A 21,602-nucleotide genomic window follows, 5' to 3' on the forward strand; every position below is an offset into this window, starting at 1 on the left:
TCCATACTGTGGCTACATATTTGGTCCTGAGCTTCCAAGCAGCCAAGACAAAAAGGGAAACACAGGCAGTTATATGATCCAGCATCGATAAAACATAAACTCATTTTTAGGGAGTTCCATTCTCCTCAATCCTAGCAAAGATTATTAAGAACAGTATAAAAGTGAGCAAGGACCGCATCAGTGACTCCATGAAAAATAAACAAGTTTAATATGTTTGTTCTTTTAATAAGACTAATGGACACTTGCAACTCTGAACGTTTTGAAAAGCAATTCTTCGGCAAGGGGCTTGGGGATCAAAACATTTTTTGCCCAGTTAAACAGCTTTCTGATGGATTATGTAATCGAGGGATAAACTGTAGCACTGTGATTCTTGGCTGACGTGGGGAAATGATTCAAATGCTTTAATCAACTGGGGAGTTTTTCAAGCTACATAAGCACCTCACCATTGCCGTCCTCTTGCAAGAGTTGATAGAACTCTAGGATGTTTGTCCCCACATTTATTAATAATGAGCCTGCAGTGAATCCCTCATGTGTGTTTTAGGATAGGAACTCATGGGGAATGAAGGCTGTGGTGAGAGGATAGCAGGGAACAGACACAAAAACCACCCAGGAAGCTTGCTCCATGAACTGCCTTGACTTCACCTGACACCTAGGAATCAGTGACTGGGATGGAGCCATGCATGTGTGTTGTTAACTCCCTTACCAGGTGGTTCTGATGCAAAACTCCTTTGGGAAGTGCTACCTGGAGCAGTGCGTGGAACTTGCACTGTTTGAGCCAGCTCCTCTGAGTATTTTTTCCAAGAGAAAATTTCAAGAATGAATTCCCAATTATGCTCCCCAGTGAAATACCTGGAGTGCCACTCCTCTGTCATTCCACTTGATCAGTCCTGTGAGGGGTTTACCAGTTAGCTCATCCCAGCTCAGCAAAGGTGGATACTCATTATGCAGGGAAAACTTACAAAGAGGCAGTCCTAATGGGCGGCCTCCCTCTTCTGCCTGCTTATGTGCTTCTGGACACAGGTAAGAATTCTCTTGGTCAGAATCTAGATTCCAACTGTTTCTTTAGATTCCTTGGAGGTGTCCTGTAGTTTGAGAATCAGCTTCTGTGCCTCTAAGCCCTGCTCAAAATGCCACCGATGGAAAGCTACCATATTGTTGTTGTATACTTGATGCCTAAGGAAAAAAAAAAAAAAAACACCCTGAAACATAAAGTATTTTTAGTCTTTATCAAATTGATTTCAACTAAATTTATATACAATAATGATGGTGTGAATCGCATTGTGTGCAGTGGCTTGATGTGGCATCTCAATTCCCAGACCAGGGATTGCACCCCGGCTACAGCCACGATAGCACCAACTCCTAACCGCTAGACCATGGGGGAGCTCCCTGACATTCACTCTTATCAAACAATATGGATAAACTACCCACGTGGCCCAGGTAATTTGACATGACTTGAGATTCCTGAACCAATGCAAAATGAGAAAATTCAGTTTGTAAAATATTAAAGGAGGCAGATGAGGAGAAGAGGAAAGGAAAGAAAAAGAGGGAGCAAAACCCTGTTTGTGGTGGAGGCAATACCGACTGGGACCACTTCTAACAGATGCAGGGAAAAGCTCCAGAAATTTCTTCCACTGTGGCCCAGCCCCCACGAATCCCAGAGATACTTTCACTGGGGCTCTTCTTCCTGTCTTGCTCTCCAGGTTTTCAAACATTCCTGAAAATGAGGGTAGGACATTCAGTGTGGTAAGCACACAGGGAACTCAGCTGCCCAGGGGATTGTTTGAAGAAGGGATGTTGATCAGAAACTGATTTCTTTCCACCAAAAACGAATGGCACCCAACTTGTTAACAGCTTTTAGAAAACTCAAAGATACCCAATTTCCACTGCAAAATCATTTTCACTTAAGAAAAAAGATGAGTTTTGATTTGATTTGATATTTTCTGTTTTAGCTCCAATAGCTGAGTAATTATTGTTCTCTTTTTTTTTCTTTTTCGCCAGCTTTATAAGGATTTATTTTCTGTGGTACTCATTATGCTTCCTGGATTTGAGTGAGTGGTTCCTTTCCCATTTTAGGGAAGTTTTCGGCTATCATCTCTTGGAATATTTTTTATGTCCCTTTCTCTCTCCCTTCTCCTTCTGGCACCCCTATAATAAGGATGTTAACATTGTCCCAGAGTTCTCTTAGATTGTCTTCATTCTTTTCAATCTTCTTTTCTCTTTTCTGTTCTGCATCCTCAATTTCCACTAATCTGTCCTCCACCTCGCTTATTCATTCTTTTGCCTCCTGTATTCTGCTGTTGGTTGCTTCTAATGAATTTATGTCAGTTATTGTATTTTGCATCTCTCCTTGCTTAAGTTTTAAATCTTGTATTTCTTTGCTCAGTGTTAGCTGTAAATTATCAGTCTTTGCCTCCAGTTTATTTCCAATGTCTTCCATCATCTTCAACATCATCAGTCTAAAGTCTTTTTTCCTGGAGGCTGCTAATCTCTAGATCACTTAGCTGTTTTTCTGGGGGGTTTTCTTGTTCCCTTATCTGAGTTGTAGTTCTCTGCCTTTTCATTTTTATAGGTTTTTGGTCTGGTCTCCTTTTTGCAGACCATAGAGTTGTAGCCTCTCTTACTTCTGATGTCTGTCCCCCTTGTGGCTGAAGTTGGTGTGGTGGCTTGCTGTAGGCTTCCTGATGGGAGGGACTGGTGCCTGCCCACTGGTAGGTGGGGCTGATTCCCATCCCTCTGGTGGGTGGCACTTTGTCTCTGGGTGAGATTAGAGGCGGCTGTGTGCCTGGGGGGTCTTTAGGCAGCCTGTTTACTGATGCGTGGGGCTGTGATCCCACCTGGAATATTGTTTGGTCTGGGGCATCTCAGCACTGACGAGGTGTGTGTGTATGTGTGTGTGTGTGCAGATTTTCCCTAAATGACCACCTCTCCAGGAACACACACTGATGAATATTCCAGAGACCTCTGCCTCCAACGTTCTTCCCCCTTTTTTCCCAGCAGATCCTCCAAGAACTGTAGTCAGGTCCAAACCAGATTCCTATGGAACCTCCACCCTTCCCTGGGACCCAGTGCACATGAAAGTCTGTGTGCACCTTTTAAGAATGGGGTCTCCGTTTCCCCCAGTCCTTGTGGAGTTCCTGCACACAAGCCCCACTGGCCTTCAATGCCAGATGCTCCAGGGACTCGTTCTCCCAATCCCAAATCCCCAGGCATGGGAACTTGACGGGGGGCTCAAAACTCTCACTGCTGTAGGTGAGTCTCTGTGATACAGTTACTTTCCAGCCTCTGGGCTTCTCACCCATGAGGTATGGGATTGCTTATATCACATAATTGCCTCTCTTACCATCTTGATGTGGCCTCTTCTTTGTCTTCTGGAGTAGGATATCTTTTTGAAAGTTTCCAGTACATTTGGTTGAAGGTTGTTCAGCATTTGGTTGTAATTCTGTTGTTTTTGAGAGAAGGCGAGCTCCAGTCCTTCTATTTTGCCATCTTCATCCTGTCTCCTCCTCTCCAGCTTTATAAGGAAATATGAAAACCTACCTCTTTAGCTGTCAGGTTCACATTTGGGATAGCTCCAGCTGATTGACAGAGGAGTGAAGGGGAAATGGAGTTCATTCTTTCATTCAAAAGACAAGCCTGTGATACTGGTGCTACTTGCAGTGAAAATTCCTTTCATGAAAGAAGGGTAGAAGGATATTCCATCACATTCAATTTCCTATTCCCATTTCAAGTACAGGGACCTGGTTTTGAGGAGAGGATATTTTTGTGCTTAAATAGTTCATGAGAAGTCATTTGAAATTTCTTATTTTTACTACCTTGCAGAGTGGTGGGGGCAAAAATGTAGAAACGTTGTAAATAGGTTGGCGTGCTTGCCTTTCATTTTGTGCTTTTGAAAGAAATTTCTTCAAAAAAGACTTAGGTTCTGCCCTCCTAATTTCTAGTATTTAAGGAACTTCTGCAGGAAGTAAAACAATTATCTCTAGGAAGATTTAACACTGTACCTCAGGGTGAGGATTTCTATTTTTTTTTTTTAATTTTCATTGTAAAATAAAACATAGCTATGGCTAACACTCAATAAATAGTACCTGTTATTACTAAATATTTTTTAATTAAAAAATAAAATAGGGAGTTCCCCTCGTGGCTCAGTGGTTAACGAATCCGACTAGGAACCATGAGGTTGCGGGTTCGGTCCCTGCCCTTGCTCAGTGGGTTAAGGATCTGGCATTGCTGTGAACTGTGGTGTAGGTCACAGACTCGGCTTGGATCCCGTGTTGCTGTGGCTCTGGTGTAGGCTGGTGGCTGCAGCTCCGATTGGACCTCTAGCCTGGGAACCTCCATATGCCATGGGAGCAGCCCAAGAAATAGCAAAAAGACAAAAAAAAAAATAAATAAAATAAAATAAAATAGGGAGTTCCCGTCGTGGCTCAGTGGTTAACGAATCCGACTAGGTACCATGAGGTTGCGGGTTCAATCCCTGCCCTTGCTCAGTGGGTTAAGGATCTGGCGTTGCCGTGAGCTGTGGTGTAGGTTGCAGATGCAGCTCGGATCTGGTGTTGCTGTGGCTCTGGTGTAGGCTGGCAGCTACAGCTCCGATTGGACCCCTAGCCTGGGAACCTCCTTATGCTGCGGGAGCGGCCCAAGAAATAGCAAAAAGACAAAATAAATAAATAAATAAAGTAAAATAGAAGGCGACTACAGGAAATCACATAAAACAAATACATGCCTTAAGCACCTTTTTGCTTGTAACCATTGCCAGATGAACAGTTTTGCTAGGCACCCCTGCTCTGTGCCTAGTCCCTTCCCACCCTCTCTCCGTAAGTAACCATCATTTTGGCTTTTCTAGTGATTACTTCCTTATAATTTTTAACAGTTCAGTTACCCACACCTGTACCTAGACACTGTAGTGGTCTTGTTCATATTTAAAAATTCGATGTCCTGGAGTTCCCGTCGTGGTGCAGTGGAAACGAATCCGACTAGGAACCATGAGGTTGCAGGTTTGATCCCTGGCCTCGCTCAGTGGGTTAAGGATCTGGCGTTGCCATGAGCTGTGCTGTAGGTCCCAGACACAGCTTGGATCTGGCTTTACTGTGACTGTGGCATAGGCCAGCAGCTACAGCTCCGATTCAGCCCCTAGCCTGGGAACCTCCATATGCTGCAGGTACGGCCCTAAAAAAAAGCATATATATATATATATATATAATATATATATAATAAATTCATTTAAAAAAATAAAATAAAAATTCGATGTCCTTTTAGTCTCTTTCAGTCTATAGCCTCCCTGCCCATTCCTTTCTTTGGCTTAAAACTTATCCAGTGAAGACCAGAGACTATTTGAATCATAGGTGTTTTCATAATGTGGAGCTTGCTGATTGCACCCTCGTGGTTTCCAGCGTTCAAGATGGGGGCCAATGATACACACTTCCTGTTACTCACATGCTTGTACGGTCCCATCCAACATGGTGTCAGGGTTGGTCTGCACCAACAGAATACAGCCAAAGTGATAATGTGTGGTTTCTGGGGTTTTATCATAAAAGACATTGTGCCGCTTCCGTTTTTCTCTCTTGGATTACTCAGCAGGAGAAGCCAGCCACTATGCCATGGGGGTGTTCAGGCAGCCTGGGACAGGCCCGTATGAGGAGGAGCTGAGGTCTCCCACCTACAGCCAGCATTACCTTGCCAGCCATGTCAATGCTGGAAGCAGAGACTCCAGCCCCAGTCAAGCCTTCAGATGATTCCAGCCCCAGCTAACATCTTGGCTGTGACCTCAAGCCAGAACCACCCTGCTGAAACACTCCTGAATCGCTGACCCACCCAGGAAAACTGTGGGGGTTGCAAAGTAGTTGCTTTCTAACTGTACCCTTTGTTTTCATTTATTAGTTGGAATACTTTTATCAAGAGAGATTTTCCTCATTTACTACTTATTACTCACTGGTATAGCTCATAGAGGAAAGGTGGGGGTCAGTCTTTGATTCTTTCTCTTTCATTTATTTTATTTGTGGCCATGCAGACATTTCTGGGCCAGGGATCAAACCCATGCCACGCCAGTGACCAAGCTGGATCCTTACCCTGCTGGACCACCAGGGAACTGCCGCTCTCTTTATTTATCACAGGTGTCCAGTCCTTCTGGAAGGGTGACAGTTGTCATCATCATGCTATCCATTATTATGAACTCGTGTATTGAAACATATTTGATGGATTTTGATCCAGCACGATTATTACCATTGTTCAAGCTCATGTTTGGCTCGGGGGAGCTTTATCAGGTTGGTTCCTGAGTCTCGTGACAGGATCCTGGTTGTTGTGGAGAGTGTCCTTGCTCCCTGGTATCAGAAGATGTTCTGGCCGCTGTTGTGTCATGTCAGTCCATTGAGAGTGATGCTGTGGGCTACGAATGCCTGAGGCCGTCCCGCCAGGCCCACGCTACCTGGTGAGCCATCCCTTCCCCTCCCCCCCCGCCACTTCCCTGACCAGAGCCAGCATTGTGGCTGGACCAGCCCTTGTGGGGTGACAGAAGGCACCTTGGCAGCAACCATCAGGGAACTTTGAAGAACCAAGATTTATTACTGACAAGGCTTAGGGAGTCCATAGCCCAGCCAAGGACCACACAGTGAGGTTGCAGTAGGGAGAGGAGGAAGCACCAACCTGGGGCTTTACCTTTATTAGGGTCTGAAGGTGGGAGATCTAGAAGTTGGTGGAGTTGCTCCTTTTTTTTTTTTTTTCTTTCTTGGGCCTCACCTGCAGCATATGGAAGTACCCAGGCTAGAGGTCATATCGAAGCTGTAGCCACTGGCCTATGCCACAGCCACAGCAATGCCAGATCCAAGCCACGTCTGCAACCTGTACCACAGCTCAAGGCCACGCCAGATCCCCAACCCACTGAGCAAGGCCACAGATTGAACCTACATCCTCACGGATACTCGTTTCTGCTGCGTCGCAATGGGAACTCCTGGATTTACTCTTTATTGGCAAGTATAAAGTGTATGAGCAGGGATGAGGGAGTGGGAAGGGAAATAGGGAGTCACTCAAGCCCACTCCAGGTTTTTAAAAGGGGAACTTCGTGGATAGGGGCAGCCTGACTCTGTCTAGGTGGTTTGCCAGTGGCTGTGTCATACGGCCGGTGCTATGTTTGTTTGAGATGGATGTCATTGAAATGGGCGCCTTGGTGATCAAAAGCCTAATGTCAGGGACTGAGTCCACAGGCTCATCTTGTACGTTTTCTGGCCCAAACTCGGAGTCAGTTGTTTCTTCAAGAAGCACGGAGGGGGGTTCCCGTTGCGGTGCAGCAGAGACGAATCTGACTAGTAACCATCATGTTGTGGGTTCAATCCCTGGCCTTGCTTAATGGATTAAAGACCCAGCCTTGGTGTGAACTGCGGTATAGGCTCAGATCCCTCGATGTGATGTAGGCCAGCAGCTGCAGCTCCGATTCAACCCCTAGCCTGGAAACTTCCATATGCTGCAGGTGTGATCCTAAAAAGCAAAAAAAAAAAAAGGGGGGTGGTGGTGGTGGTGGCATTTTTCAGGACCATTCTGGCCACTGGGGATGTTCATTGCTACTGAGTCAATCGTTGTTTGTAGACCATTTCGGTAGCGGTAGGATGGGGAAGTACACGCACAGAAAATCTCATGAGCTCCTGTGATACTTCCAACCCAAATGGAGGAATACAGAGCTCTGGCTTTGTTCTTTGTAACTGCATCCTTCCACACCAAGCATCCCAGTTCTCCAAGACACAGGAGCTAATCTAATTAGAATACCACAAATGTAACCCTTGGCTTTATCTCCTATCATACATCACATGACCTCAGGATAACAGTTCTCATACCACCACCAGTATGATTATGGAAATATAGGAATTCCCTCGTGGCCTAGTGGTTAAAGACCCAGCATTGTCACTGCTGTGGCTCAGATCCCTGCTGTGGCACGTTCAGTCCCTGGCCTGGGAATTTCTGCATGCCTTAGACACAGCCAGAAAAAAAGTCAGACGTTTCATTGGAACGCTTAATCACTTTTTCTCACTCCTCTTTTTCAATAAAAAAAAAAAGGCAGGTAATAATAAAAGAGATCATTTATAACTGTCATTTTCTAAGGTCATTGCCATGTCTGCACATTTTACAGAGCACTGGGGAGCTTTAAAAAAATCTTGATGCCTGGAGTTCCAGTTGTGGCTCAGTGGAAAAGAACCCGACTAGCATCCATGAGGACGCAGGTTTGATCCCTCACCTTGCTCATTGGGTTAAGGATCCAGCATTGCCCTGAGCTGTGGTGTAAGTCACAGATGCGGCGTTGCTATGACTGTGGTGTAGGCCAGCAGCTACGGCTCCAATTTGACCCCTAGCCTGGGAACCTCCATATGCCGTGGGTGCAGCCCTAAAAAGACACACAAACAAAAATCTTGATGCTTTGGTTCCCCAACCTCTATATCCCCCAGATCTGATTTCCCAAATCTGTGGTGTGTCCTGGGCATGAGAATTCTTTCAAGATCCCCGGGGGATTCCAATATCTGGCCGGGTAAGAACCAGTGCTCTGGGGGGGCGAGGGGACGGACAGCTTCTCAAACTTGAATACTTGAATGTACAGGCAGATCACTTGGGGCTTTGGTAAAATACCAACTCCGATTCAGTAAATCTGAGTTGGCACCCAAGATTCTGTCTATTTTTTTTTTTTTTGAATTGGTCAGTGGAGTGTAAATTGACCCTTAGTGCTGGATTGTTCTAAGAAGCTCAATCTAGCAAAATTAAAATACCTATGTTCCTGCCCCCAAATTCCCCAAAAACTGGGTTCACCTCTTAGTGGGTGTCAAGTCAAAAGTCAAAACCAAGCCAAAGATTGGAAGAAGAAAGGATTTATTACGTGGAGCAAGTAAGAAGAACATGGGAGATCTTTTCCCCAAAGCAGTGTCTGCCAGAACAGCAAAATTGGGGAAATTTTACGCTAAGGGTACAAAGAAGCTTGGGTGACCCACAGTCCAAGTTTTAGTTGATTGAAGTCCTGAGCATCAGAACAGGTCAGCACCCCGTCATCACTTAGGTTCCAGCTGATCTGGTGGTTGAACATTTCAGGCTGATCTTTACCACTGAAACAGAGCTGGGAGTCTTTCCGATTGATCTTTGCTGTTGTTCCTTCTCTTGGGGGAAAACAGGCAATGCTTCTGCATTCTCTTGTTCCCTTAAGGTCATTAATTAGACCTGAGCAGGCTCTGTAGCCAGGCTTAGGTCACAAAATGGCTTAGGCCCAGCATGGCTTCTCTTCTGTCAAGAAAGCCAGTACCTGGTTCTCTTTTGTTTCCAACCTGGGTTCTTAGACTCTTTAATCAATAGACATTGATGAGGCCAGACAAGAAATTCAGGCAAGGCGTTATTGGGGCACCTGCCGCAGCAGGAAGGAGTGAAAACAAGCAACAAGTGTCCTTGCTCACTGAGGGGGCCAAGCTTGGCCCTTTAAATGGGGTGAAGGTCAAGGCAGGTCCAAGGGGTGGGCCAGAGGAGTGGTTCAGGAGGTCTGCCCACCCCCTTGGCGGTGCTGTGTGCAGGGTTCACGCGCGCGGTAGCCTGCCTTTGCTCCTGGCTTCTCAGAATTGACCATTGGGTTTTTGGTCTTTGTATCTTGTTCATCATTTGCCCTGACTGCACGTGTACATAGTGATTTGTAGTCCCTTAGAAGTTCTTTGTGTTCTCTTGCTGGAGGTGACATTCATCCAGGGGCAAGCACTGCAGCCGAGGGTCCCAGGTCCCAGCCTGTATGACTTTCTCCAGGGACCAACCCCCCCCCCCCACAGCCTGTCTGCTTTCCATATTTCTCTTAGAGATGTACACAGGTACAAAATGATGGATATATGCATAATTCATCCCGTTATAGTTTGTAAGTCATGTAAATGTCCATCAGTAGGGACTGTTGAAATAAATGATGGTGCAACCATAAAATGCCATAGGAGACTATAGACTTCAAACACGCTAAGGCCATCCATGTGTACATCCAGGGAGGAATGTTCAACTACACTGTTATGTGGAAATAAGTAGAAACAATGCAAATATTGACACCGTTTTATCAATACAAACCATCTAGGGAAGGATGGTTGAGAAACTGGGAATAGTGACTACCTGCAAGGGGTAGCATTTGAAGACAGGTTTCAAATGAAAAACACATCCATATTTTGTAATTTGGAACTTGATTCAAAAGGATTATAGAGGTGGGGTACAGGAAATGATTGCACCTGGGAGAACCCTTCCAGCACAGATATGCCATCTCTCAAGTGTTAGACTAATAGGGTTCCTTTTTATTTTTAATCGTATTGGAGTATAGTCGATTTACATTGTTGTGTTATTTTCAGGTGTACAGAAAAGTAAATCAGTTATCCATATACATACATCCATTTCTTCTCAGATTCTTTTCCCATATAGGTTACTACACAGTATGGAGTAGATTTTCCTGTGCAATACAGTATGTCCTTGTCACTTACCTATTTTATATGTTAATCCCAATGTCCTAATTTATCCCTCCCCCCAACATTTCCCCTTTGGTAACCATAAGCTAGGTTTTGATATCTTTGAGTCTGTTCCTATTTTGTGAATAAGTTCTTTTGTATCATTTTTTATTAGATTCTACAATTAATGATCTCATGATGTCTTTCTCTTTCTGAATTATTTCACTTAGTTTGTCCATCCATATTCCTGCACATGGCATGCTTTCTTTCTTTTTTATGGCTGCATAGTATTCCATTGTGTATATGGACCACATCTTCTTCATCCACTCCTCTGTCAGTGGACATTTAGGTTGTTTCCATGTCTTGGCTATTGCAAATAGTGTTTCAGTGAACATTGGTGTGTATGTATCTTTTCAAATTAAGTTTTTCTCCAAATAGATGCCCAGGAGTGGAATTACTGGATCATACAGTAGTTCTATATTTAGCCTTTTTTTCCCCCCTTCTTTTTAGGGCTGCACCCGCAGCATATGGGAGGTTCCCAGGCTAGGGGTCCAATCGGAGCTACAGCTGCCAGCCTACGCCACAGCCACAGCAATGCAGGATCCAAGCTGCAGCTGCGACCTGCACCACAGCTCACAGCAAGGCCAGATCCTTAACCCACTGAGCGAGGCTAGGAATCCAACCCACAACCTCATGGTTCCTAGTCGGATTCATTTCTGACACGCCATGAGAGGACCTCCTATATTTAGCTTTGTAAGGAACCTCCATACTATGCTCCACAGTGGTTGCACCAGTTTACATTCCCACCGACAGTGTAGGAGGGGTCCCTTTTCTCCACACCCTCTCCAGCATTTGTTATTTTTAGCCTTTTTGAGGATGGCCATTCTGGCTGGTGTTAGGTGGTACCTCATGGTAGTTTTGGTTTGCATTTCTCTAATAATTAGTGATATTGAGCATCTTTTCATGTGCTTTTTGGCCATCTGTCTGTCTTTTTTTGGAGAAATGTCTATTTAGGTCTTCTAGTCATTTTTTGATTGAGTTGTTTGGTTTTTTTGATATAAAACTTTATGAGATGTTTGTATATTTTGAAAATGAATCACTCATCGGTCAGCTCATTTGCAAAGGTTTTCTCCTATTCTGTGAGTTGTCTTTTCAGTTTTTTTTAAAATATGTTTTTATTTTTTCATTACAGCTGGTTTACAGTGTTGTGTCAATTTTCTACTGTACAGCATGTTGACCCGGTTACACATACGGGTACAGATTCATCAGAAGTGATTAGACCTAGTTCCCAGTGCTACACAGCAGGATCTCATTGCCCATCCATTCCCAAGGCTTTTTATGGTTTCCTAAAGACCTATACATAAGGCCAGGTCCTATGAAACCCCTCGAGGAAAATGTAAGCAGAACACACCCTTTGACATACATTGCATTTTTTTTTCTCCACCACCTAGAGTAATGACAATAAAACCAAAAATAAACAAATGGAACCTAATTAAACTTAAAAGGGGTCTTCTTCCACAGGGAAGAGTTTGCAAGGCGAGAAGGAACCAAGTGAGGGAGGGCAGGGGACAACTGTCAGAGACGGTTTGCCCCTGAGTCCTTGCCTGTCCTCAGGCGGGATCATCTGTTGGCTCAAGCTGAGAGTAGGACGAAGCTCCAGAACCTCAGGGAAGGAGAGGCGCTGAACCAGAGTTTGGTTAATCGAGGGTTTTATTTTGAGGGATCACAGTTCCGTGAATCATTTTTAAGGCAAAAAAGCAAAACAAACAAACAAACAACAACAACAACAACCAAAAAAACCCAGGAATTTCAGATCTGTGTCTGGCTTTGTCTTAGGTGACAAGGAATTTATCCACAAATTCCCTCTGGGGAAAGGTGGTTCCTCCAGGGAGCCCTTGCCTGGAACACAGAAGCTTGGGGGCTTTTCCTAACTTTCCACCGTTTTCCAGGCACCCAGGCCTCAGGGAGACATCGTCCGTGTGGTTGGAGAGAGAAGGAACGGGGCGCGTTTTTCATCACACGTGTATACTTTCGTCCTTGTGAATTTCATCTATCTAAAACTGAGCAATTTAAACAAATACACTTTTAAAGTGAACTTTAAATGAATACGTAAAAGACCATCAATTCCAGAAACCTCTTTCTTATAACAGTTGAGAATTCTTCCCAAATAGTTCTGGATGTAGAAAGAAGTCTTGGGCAGTGTTGCTTTGCTGAAAGCGCTGAGGTTAGACACTTTTACCAGTGTTTTGGTAACTCGGTTCTGGTGGGTGCATGCGCTGGCGCCGGCTCTTGGTTTAATCTCACAGATGGACATTGTACACCCCACAAATGTGCCGCGTTTTCCTATCTCCGCCTCTCCTCCACTAGAGCAGATCATGAAACTGGAGACAGATTCCAGCGCAAATACCTGCAAATAGAGCGTTCCTGTTCCTCTGCTGAAAGGATCTTGCTGAAGCCTGTGGTTGTCACTCTGAGCCCAGGTTCAGCAGACGGAGGACAGTTTGGAATATTTTCTCTCACCCCTGGGGGCTAATCTTTTCCAGGTCTTCATTTTCAGCCTCAGCCAGGAGTCGTCTTTACTGTTCCCTCATCAACGAGCCACTGCTCTGTCATATTTTGGCCACAGCTTTTGACTTACACGTGCTTAGGCAGCGTTCACACACCCAAAGATGCCAGCCTTGTCAGGACCCAGGGTATATGGAGCGTTCGTTAACTCGATCTGCCTTTTCGGGGCCCCAGAAACGTGATTTCAATCACCAGTTAAAGTTCACCAGTCCAGTTCTCTTCACAATACTAAAAAGGATTCTTTCACTGAAGGTATTATAACAGGATGATTAAAGCCACTCCTGGGAAATGAACGATATACAGCTTTCTAAACACAGTTGTCTCTCAGAATCTGCAGGGGATTTATTCCAGGATATCCCACCCCAACCCCTTTGGGTCCTGAGATCCATGGATGTTCTAGTCCCATGCATAAAATAGGAAAATCAGAATGGAGTCAGCATGGCCAAGAGAGCTCTCTAAAATGGAGCTGGGAGGCCACTGAGCAGGTTGGATTTAGGAAACCTCAGCCCAGATGGAATCTGAACTTTTGACCACTTTTTGTCTTAATGCAGGCATCCAGAACATCTGCATAGTGTTCTAGAAATTCAAGACACTTACAGGACTCTTACTAAATAACTTGTGACAGCCGATCCCTTAAGGACAAATACTTCCCTTTTGCACCAGAGCCAAACATAATTCTTGCAAGAAAACTTCAACAACCTTGTGGCTTTTGCCTTTATGGGCCCCTTTCTCTTCCCTGGGTCTCTCTCATGGTTTTACCTGAATCCGTGTCCGCCAAATTGGAATTCCTAAGATCTCAAGTAAAGCTCTTGGTTTTCCCCTTTTTTCCCCCTGGCTGCACCAGTGGCTTGCAGAAGTTCCTGGGCCAGGGATTGAACCCACACCATAGCAGCAACCCAAGCCACTGTAGTGACAACGCCAGATGCTTCTCTTGCTGCGCCACAAGTTCTTTGCAGCCTCGATACTGATTATTGTTCAGCAGTATGTGCATGTACTACTCCACATCCTCCCGTATATACTTTATTTATTTTTTTAGGGCTGCACCTGCGGCATATATATGGGCAGCCCCAGGCTAGGGGTCACATCAGAGCTGAAGCTGCCAGCCTACACCACAGCCACAGCAATGCGGGATCCAAGCCTCACTGCAACCTACACCACAGCCACGGCAATGCCAGATCCTTAACCCACTGAGCAAGGCCAGGGATCAAACCTGCGTCTTCATGGGTACTAGTCACATTCGTTAACTGCAGGGCCACAATGGGAACTCCGTCCCATACACTTTATTTTTTTTTGTATTTTTTATTTTCCCGCTGTACAGCAAGGGGATCAAGTTATCCTTACATGTATACGTTACAATTACATTTTTTTTCCCCACCCTTTGTTCTGTTGCAACAGGAGTATCTAGACAAAGTTCTCAATGCTACTCAGCAGGATCTCCTTGTAAATCTATTCTAAGTTGTGTCTGATAAGCCCAAGCTCCCGATCCCTCCCACTCCCTCCCTCTCCCATCTGGAGGGGCTGTGGAGAAAAGGGAACCCTCCTGCACTGTTGGTGGGAATGTAAACTGGTACAGCCACTATGGAGAACAGTTTGGACATACCTTAGAAATCTATACATAGAACTTCCATATGACCCTGCAATCCCACTCTTGGGCATATAAAAGAGACACATACACCTGCATGTTCATTGCAGCACTATTCACAATAGCCAGGACATGGAAACAACCCAAATGTCCATCCACAGATGATTGGATTCGGAAGAGGTGGTATATATACACAATGGAATACTACTCAGCCGTAAAAAAGAATGACATAATGTCATTTGCAGTAACATGGATGGAGCTAGAGAATCTCATACTGAGTGAAATGATCCAGAAAGACAAAGACAAATACCATATGATATCACTTATAACTGGATTCTAATATCCAGCACAAATGAACTTCTCCTCAGAAAAGAAAATCATGGACTTGGAGAAAAGACTTGTGGCTGCCTCCCGTATACTTTAAATCATTTCTAGATTATTTATACTGAATACAATGGAAATGTTACATCAATAGTTGCTGGCATATTGCAAATTCAAGTTTTGCTTCTTGGAACTTTCTAAAATTTTTTCCTGCATATTTGTGATCCATTGTTGGTTGAATAAGTGGTTGATTTGGAACCTGTGGATACAGAGGGCCAATTGTAGTGAACTTTAGCAAGTTGAGATAGATCAGAACAAGGCTAGTGATGGACTGGTTGTTCCGTCAACTTCCAAGTGGGCCTTAGATAGAAATGGTTGATTCTTAAACAGGAAGGCCTGAGAGAAATACCTGTCCTATCCATAGAATGTACCTTGCAGGAGTTCCCTGGTGGCCTATCGGTTAAGGACTTGGCATTGTCACTGCTGTGATTCGGGTTCGATCCCTGGCCTTGCTCAGTAAGTTAAGGATCTGGCCTTGCCATCAGCTGTGGTGTAAGTCACAGACCAGGCTCGGATCTGGCTTTGCTGTGGCTGTGATGTGGGCCAGCAGCTGCAGCTCCAATTCGATCCTTAGCCTGGGAACTTCCATATGCTGCAGGTATGGCCCTAAAAAGACTAAAACGAAAAAACAAACAAAAAACCACTGAATGGTGACAATCCTGATTAACTCCACTTCTAACTCTGTTGACTCCCAGCTCTCTCCTCTAATGCCTTTCTGTTTGCAATAATGTAGAGTTTAATTTTCACTTGACCTTCACTTATTTGCTTTTGGGAAGGGGTATTCATTTAACCAACATTTTTTTTTTCCCCTGTGATGGACAGCTTTAAGTTAAAAATAACAGTCTTTAGAGAGTCCACATATACGTAGAGGCGCTCAAAGTGAAGGTAGCTATCTGTAACATTACAACGTTGTTCCCACCAAAAAAGTAAAATATCCCTGTATCTTCAAAAGCTGATGGCTTTTTTTTTTATTATTAAGTAGATTTTCAGTGTTGTGCCAGTTTCTGCTGTACAGCAAAGTGACCCTACATACACATACATTCCTTTTCTTATATTATCTTCCATCCTTAGGAAGCATGGGTTGTTTTGGTTTGATTTTTTTGGCCACACCTGTGGCACGTAGAAGTTCCTGGACCAGGGATCGAACCCAAACCGCAGCAGTGACCTGAGCCCCATCAGTGACAACACTGGATCCTTTATCTGCTGCACCACAACAGAATGCCACTGCTGGCTTTTTACGGGGAGAAAGGCTGCTGACGACAGTTCTCAAACAACATATGGAAAGTATTACAGCCCAAGAAGTGGAAGAGTCCTGAATTACAACCAGGAGATCTCCCTGCTCATAGTTATAAGCACTTAGGAAATCATCAATGTATAAATGCAGCAATACGCAGCTTTCAGCTCTTGGCCGGAGGTGAGCAAAGATTTTTTTTTTTCATTCCAAAATCAATGATTTACATTTATAATGTTTCCAAGCTAAAGCTAGCATTCTCATTACATTTATGCATGAGAATGATACAGGGGCCATTTCCTGATGAATAAGCAGATTTCCTAGCATTCAGTGGAAAATAAAGCACAAAAAAAGGGAAAATGTCGCTGAGCAAAGCACCTATGTTCCTTTGCTTTCTGGACTGGCAGCCAAAAGTGACATGAAAAATGAGTGCGGGCCTCTCATGTCAGGGCCGCTGAGGGTAAGGTCTCAGGTGTAGCAAAGCCAAGAGGTGCTAAACCACTGTGCCTGACTTTCCAAACGGAGGCAGAGGCAGGCCTGTGAGGAGAGGAGAAGGACTTGGTCTGGGATAAGAACACGAGTCCTTGGAACCACAAGGTGGTGTCCAGGAGGTTGCTAACCTGTGGTGCTGTATTAGGAATTGCTGCTGTCAGACCCCAGGGGTAGCAGACGTCAAGTCAGGGACCCTTTCTTAGTTGCCAAGTGAATTTAGGATGGGTCCTGGTCAAATGAGTCCCCTTTCCAAATCTGCAGTTCCTCAGCTTTTTTTTTTTTTTTTTTATCAGTGCTGCTTTTGTATTTCTCCAGCTTCTACAATTCCTGGTCTCTCTCTATTCTTCATTCTCCGGGCTCGCTCGTAATTCCACCTCTTTCTCACAGTGCGGTGTCTTTCAAATTCTCTCTTCGTGCTCACGGTTCTACACGTTATCTCTTCTCTCCCCCAACTCTCCTGCCTCTCCCACAGTTGCCACATTTTCCTACAATGTCTTGTTTTGTCTTACGGTCTTAGATTTTCATTTTATCTCAGTTCTGTAGTCTCAGCCCCCACAATTCCTTGTTGTAGCCACAATTCCACACAACCGCCATAATTCCTTGTTGGTCTCACAATTCCACACAGCCCCCCCCCCCCACGTCACTACTGCACCCACAATTCCTTGTTGCACGCACGATTCCACGCAGGCCCCACCACATCACTGCTGCTCCCACAATTCCCTATTTGCTCCCTCCGTTCTGCATTTTTTCCAACCCCTCCTTGCTCCCATAATTCCATGCAGTCCCCCCAAATCAGATTCTCCCACAGTGCCAGGCAGCCCCCACAGTCCCTCACCCTCTCCCTCAATTCTTCGTTCTTTCCCACAAGTCACTATTTCTCCTCCCATTTCCCATCCCCTCCCACCATTCTGTTTTTTCTCTCAGGATTCCTTGTTTTCTCTCCCAGTTCTTCATTCTGGCCGACAGTTCCCAGCTCTCCCACAAGTCTCTTTTCTCTCACAATTCCCTATTCTTTCCACAGTTCATGCAGCTCCTACAGTCTCCATTCTCTTCCACAATTCCTTATCTCGCCTACAATCCTCTATCCTAAAATACCCTGTATTCTCTTTGGATTTCCTTTTCTCCCACACAATTCTCTGCTTTCTCTCATAAATCTGTTTTCTCTCAATATTCTGCATTCGCTCTCACAATTCTTCCTTCTCCCTGTTGATCAGCCACTTTCTTTTACAGTTCTCTTTGCTCCCACAACTCTTTCTTACAGTTTTCCATTCTTTGCCACAATTTCTTCTCACTCCCACAATTCTGTGTTCTCTCCCACAATTCCCTATTGTAGGACTTGACAGAAAACTTTGTAATTACATCTTCAAGTATGTATTTCTCTTACCGATGAGTTTTTTGAAGTTGTAAAATATATCTGTCTTATTAAGCTGTTTAACTGCTGGTCACAATGGAGCGTGTCCACAGGTGGCAGTTCACGCACCGCTCCATGATGAGGTGAACCCGTGCCAGAAGAGAAAGCACTTTCTTTCTGGAGTTCCTGTTGTGGCTCATCAGGTTAAGAACCTGACATGGTCTCTGTGAAGACAGAGGTTCCATCCCTGGCCTTGCTCAGTGGGTTAAGGATCCGGCATTGCCATGAGCTGCGATGTAGGTGGCAGATGCATCTTGGATCTGGCGTTGCGGTGGCAGTGGTGTAGGCTGGCAGCTGCAACTCCAGTTTGATCCCCTAGCCTGGGAACTTCCATATGCTGCAGGTGCAGCCCTAAAAAGAAAAAAAAAAAATTCTTGCTATGAGAAAAATGAAAGTCACCTTGACTAAACACTGTGCTGAGTGGTATACCAGAACTATATCTTGGCATAAGCTTTTTCTCTCAGCTTGGACCAGTAGCTAGCAGTTCCTGGACTGGCACTAGGGTAGCTGTGCCCTCTGCCACTTACAGTAAGATCCCGTTGTATCAAGGAGCAGTTGCTGACACAGTCAGTAAGTGGGCAGTGAAGGGATAAAGGAATTAATCTTGAATAGTATCATTCACTCATCAGTACTAATGGAGCATCTGGCACAGGCCACATTCCGTGTTAAGTGCTGGGAATACAAAAGTGAACATGCTGGATGAAGCCCCTGCCTGAGGGCCAGTCTCCTCATCCAGGGCACAGGGTACCTATGTCCTTGCTCAGAACTGTGTCTGCCTTGACCATGGTCACCTTCATGGTCAATACCAAAGCCATGGTGTCCATGGTTCACGTGGGCCCCAGAGGTCTCCCCCAGGCAAAGTCAGGGAGCCTATGAAGGAGGCCATGGATGCAGGCTCTCAGCCACACGAACTGTGCCTGTGTCTGTCAGAAAAAGATGGAGCTGGGGGAAGCCATCCAAGAGAAGGTCACGAAGCAGGAGGATTTCGTCATCATTAAGATGGGTCAACTTACGACCCATCTTCTTTGCGAGAACCTAGTGAAAGAAACCTGTCAAAAGACCCTCAAGGATCTGAAACTGGATCATCTGGGCATCTGTCTTAAAAACTGGTATAACGGAGTTCCCGTCGTGGCGCAGTGGTTAACGAATCTGACTAGGAACCATGAGGTTGCGGGTTCGGTCCCTGGCCTTGCTCAGTGGGTTAACGATCCGGCGTTGCCGTGAGCTGTGGTGTAGGTTGCAGACGCGGCTCGGATCCCGCGTTGCTGTGGCTCTGGCGTAGGCCGGCGGCTACAGCTCCGATTGGACCCCTAGCCTGGGAACCTCCATATGCCGCGGGAGCGGCCCAAGAAATAGCAACAACAACAACAACAACAAAAAAAAAAGAGACAAAAAGACAAAAAAAAAAAAAACTGGTATAACACCCTGGGGAGGAATTTTCCCCAAAGACAATTCAGGCCATGTCCTCGCCAGTAAAGTAATATTCTTGGATGGGGGCGGGGCAGGGGGAGGTGGCGAAAGCCATTGGAATCTCCACCCTCAGCCACTTGCAGGTCAGAAGGCTCTTGAATAAACCGGACTGAAATACAGACCAGTGAGTAACCAGATTGTCACCTGTACCTCATACAGGAGAAATGGATCTGGTACTGCCACTCCGGGTGCGTAACTGTCCCACCCGACAGCCCTCTGGGCTCTCTGGACACACCTTGGGCCAACCCAGAGGACCCTTCCCCACTGGAGGATCCCAGGATTGAGGAGACTGCTGCCAAGCACAAAAAATTACAGCCCAGGTCCTGATCCGGTTCCGCATCCAGAGGAACGCGGTTGTAATCCCTAGGTCTGCGCCCCCAGCACGCGTTGTGGAGAACTTGCAGGCCTTGACTTTTAAATTGAATGACGAAGAGATGGTGCGTGTACTGAGCTTCAACAGAAACTGGAGGCCCTGCCCCATGAACCCTAGGTCTCATTTGGAAGATGGGCCCTTTAATGCAGAAGATCAAAGCTGAATCTCCCGCTAACATTGCCCGGCAGATGGTCTCTCTTCACTTCCTCCACGTGTAACACTATCCACCACAGTCCTAATCTAGCCAAACGAATCTCAGATCGCTCTGAGCCTGGCCCTGCTGTAGGCCAGAATCTAGGCAGTGCTGTATCCACTCTGTTCAACTGGGAGCAGATGAGCACGAGGAGGAGACAGGATTCAGACAGGCAAATGACATTTTGGTTTTCACTTATTTGATATCATCACTAGGGAACGCTGCTAACCCTGAGAAAGCAAAGATTAAAAGAATAATGGTGGGTGGGGCGGAATTCCCATTGTGCCTCAGTGCTAATGAATCCGACTAGTACCCATGAGGATGCAGGTTCAATCCCTGGCCTCTCTCAGTAGGTTAAGGATCCAGGGACCCTTAGCCTCAGAACTTCTATATGCCACAGGTGCAGCCCTAAAAAGCCAGAAGAAGAAGAAGAAGAAGATAACATTTGTGGAGAGTGCATGGGCTGGCTCCCAGTCTGAATCCTTTACCTGAATTAACTAGCTGCATCTTCATTCCTCATCCTTATCCTTAATTCTCATTCCACCCTAAGAGGTAGAAATTTTGGCTGACTCTATGGAGGAGGAGTTGAGACCCAGAGGTGAAGTGACTTGTCCAAGGTCTGTCTCCCTGAGAAAAAAATGGCAGAGCCAGGGTTCTGCGAACGGGAGCTTGGCACTTGCCATCTGCCTCTATGAGGATTGACTCATGAGCCGCTGCAGCTGCCAACCCTCGGCACCCCCTGGAAGGTGCTCAGGGTGGAGATGAGGAATGAGGCCCTCTGTGCTCTGGGAAAACCGCAGAACAGATCTTTAGGTAGTCAGATATTTTCAGGAGATTGTAGGAGCCCAATTCTGAAGTCTCCTGGTATCTAGAAAAGCACTAAAATCCTTCATGGTGATGCCTGCTCGACACTAGCAGCAACCTTCTGCAAAATGCAAGCTTGGGTGCACGGACCTCCCCCTTTGCCAAAATCACATATATACTGACCTGCCCCCTGCCTCTTAGGAGCAGTATTTCAGAGCTCTCTGAAATGCTGCTTCCCGGGCTATAGTCCCCATTTTGTCCCCCCAAAAACTTAACTCTCAACTTTTACATCGTGCATATTTTTTCAGTCTAACAGCTCTGATCATGATGAGATTGGGGCTGGTTTACCTTGGAGGGGTCTCTGGGGCGTCCAACAGGCAGCTAGAGAGGCAAGTTGCAGGCTCTCAAGACAGCTCAGTGCCAGGGCTCATGATGTGAGAAAGATTCTTTTTTTTTTTTGAATTGAAGTATATATATATGTATTTTTTTTTCATTTGGGAATCTCCCACTGATAGAAAATAGTTTCTAAAGGCATCACATTTATAGCAGAAATATGAAGAATCAAGCCTTAAGAGAAACTTACAGAGTGATATACATCTGAAAGCATGTCTATCATGAAAACTAGGGTTCAGATAAGAAGCTGGGACTGAGTCACACTAAAAGATAGTTAGCCACAATCTTAGAG

The 21,602-nt window shown here is 45.4% G+C and overlaps 1 pseudogene; it reads left to right on the forward strand.

Annotated features, from left to right (window-relative positions):
* The first annotated feature begins 18,860 nt into the window (after window positions 1-18,860).
* On the forward strand, window positions 18,861-20,083 carry LOC125118875 (aldo-keto reductase family 1 member B10-like; annotated as a pseudogene).
* The last annotated feature ends 1,519 nt before the right edge of the window (window positions 20,084-21,602 follow it).

Source organism: Phacochoerus africanus, chromosome X (genome assembly GCF_016906955.1).
Source record: "Phacochoerus africanus isolate WHEZ1 chromosome X, ROS_Pafr_v1, whole genome shotgun sequence".
NCBI classification, from domain to species: Eukaryota; Metazoa; Chordata; class Mammalia; order Artiodactyla; family Suidae; genus Phacochoerus; species Phacochoerus africanus.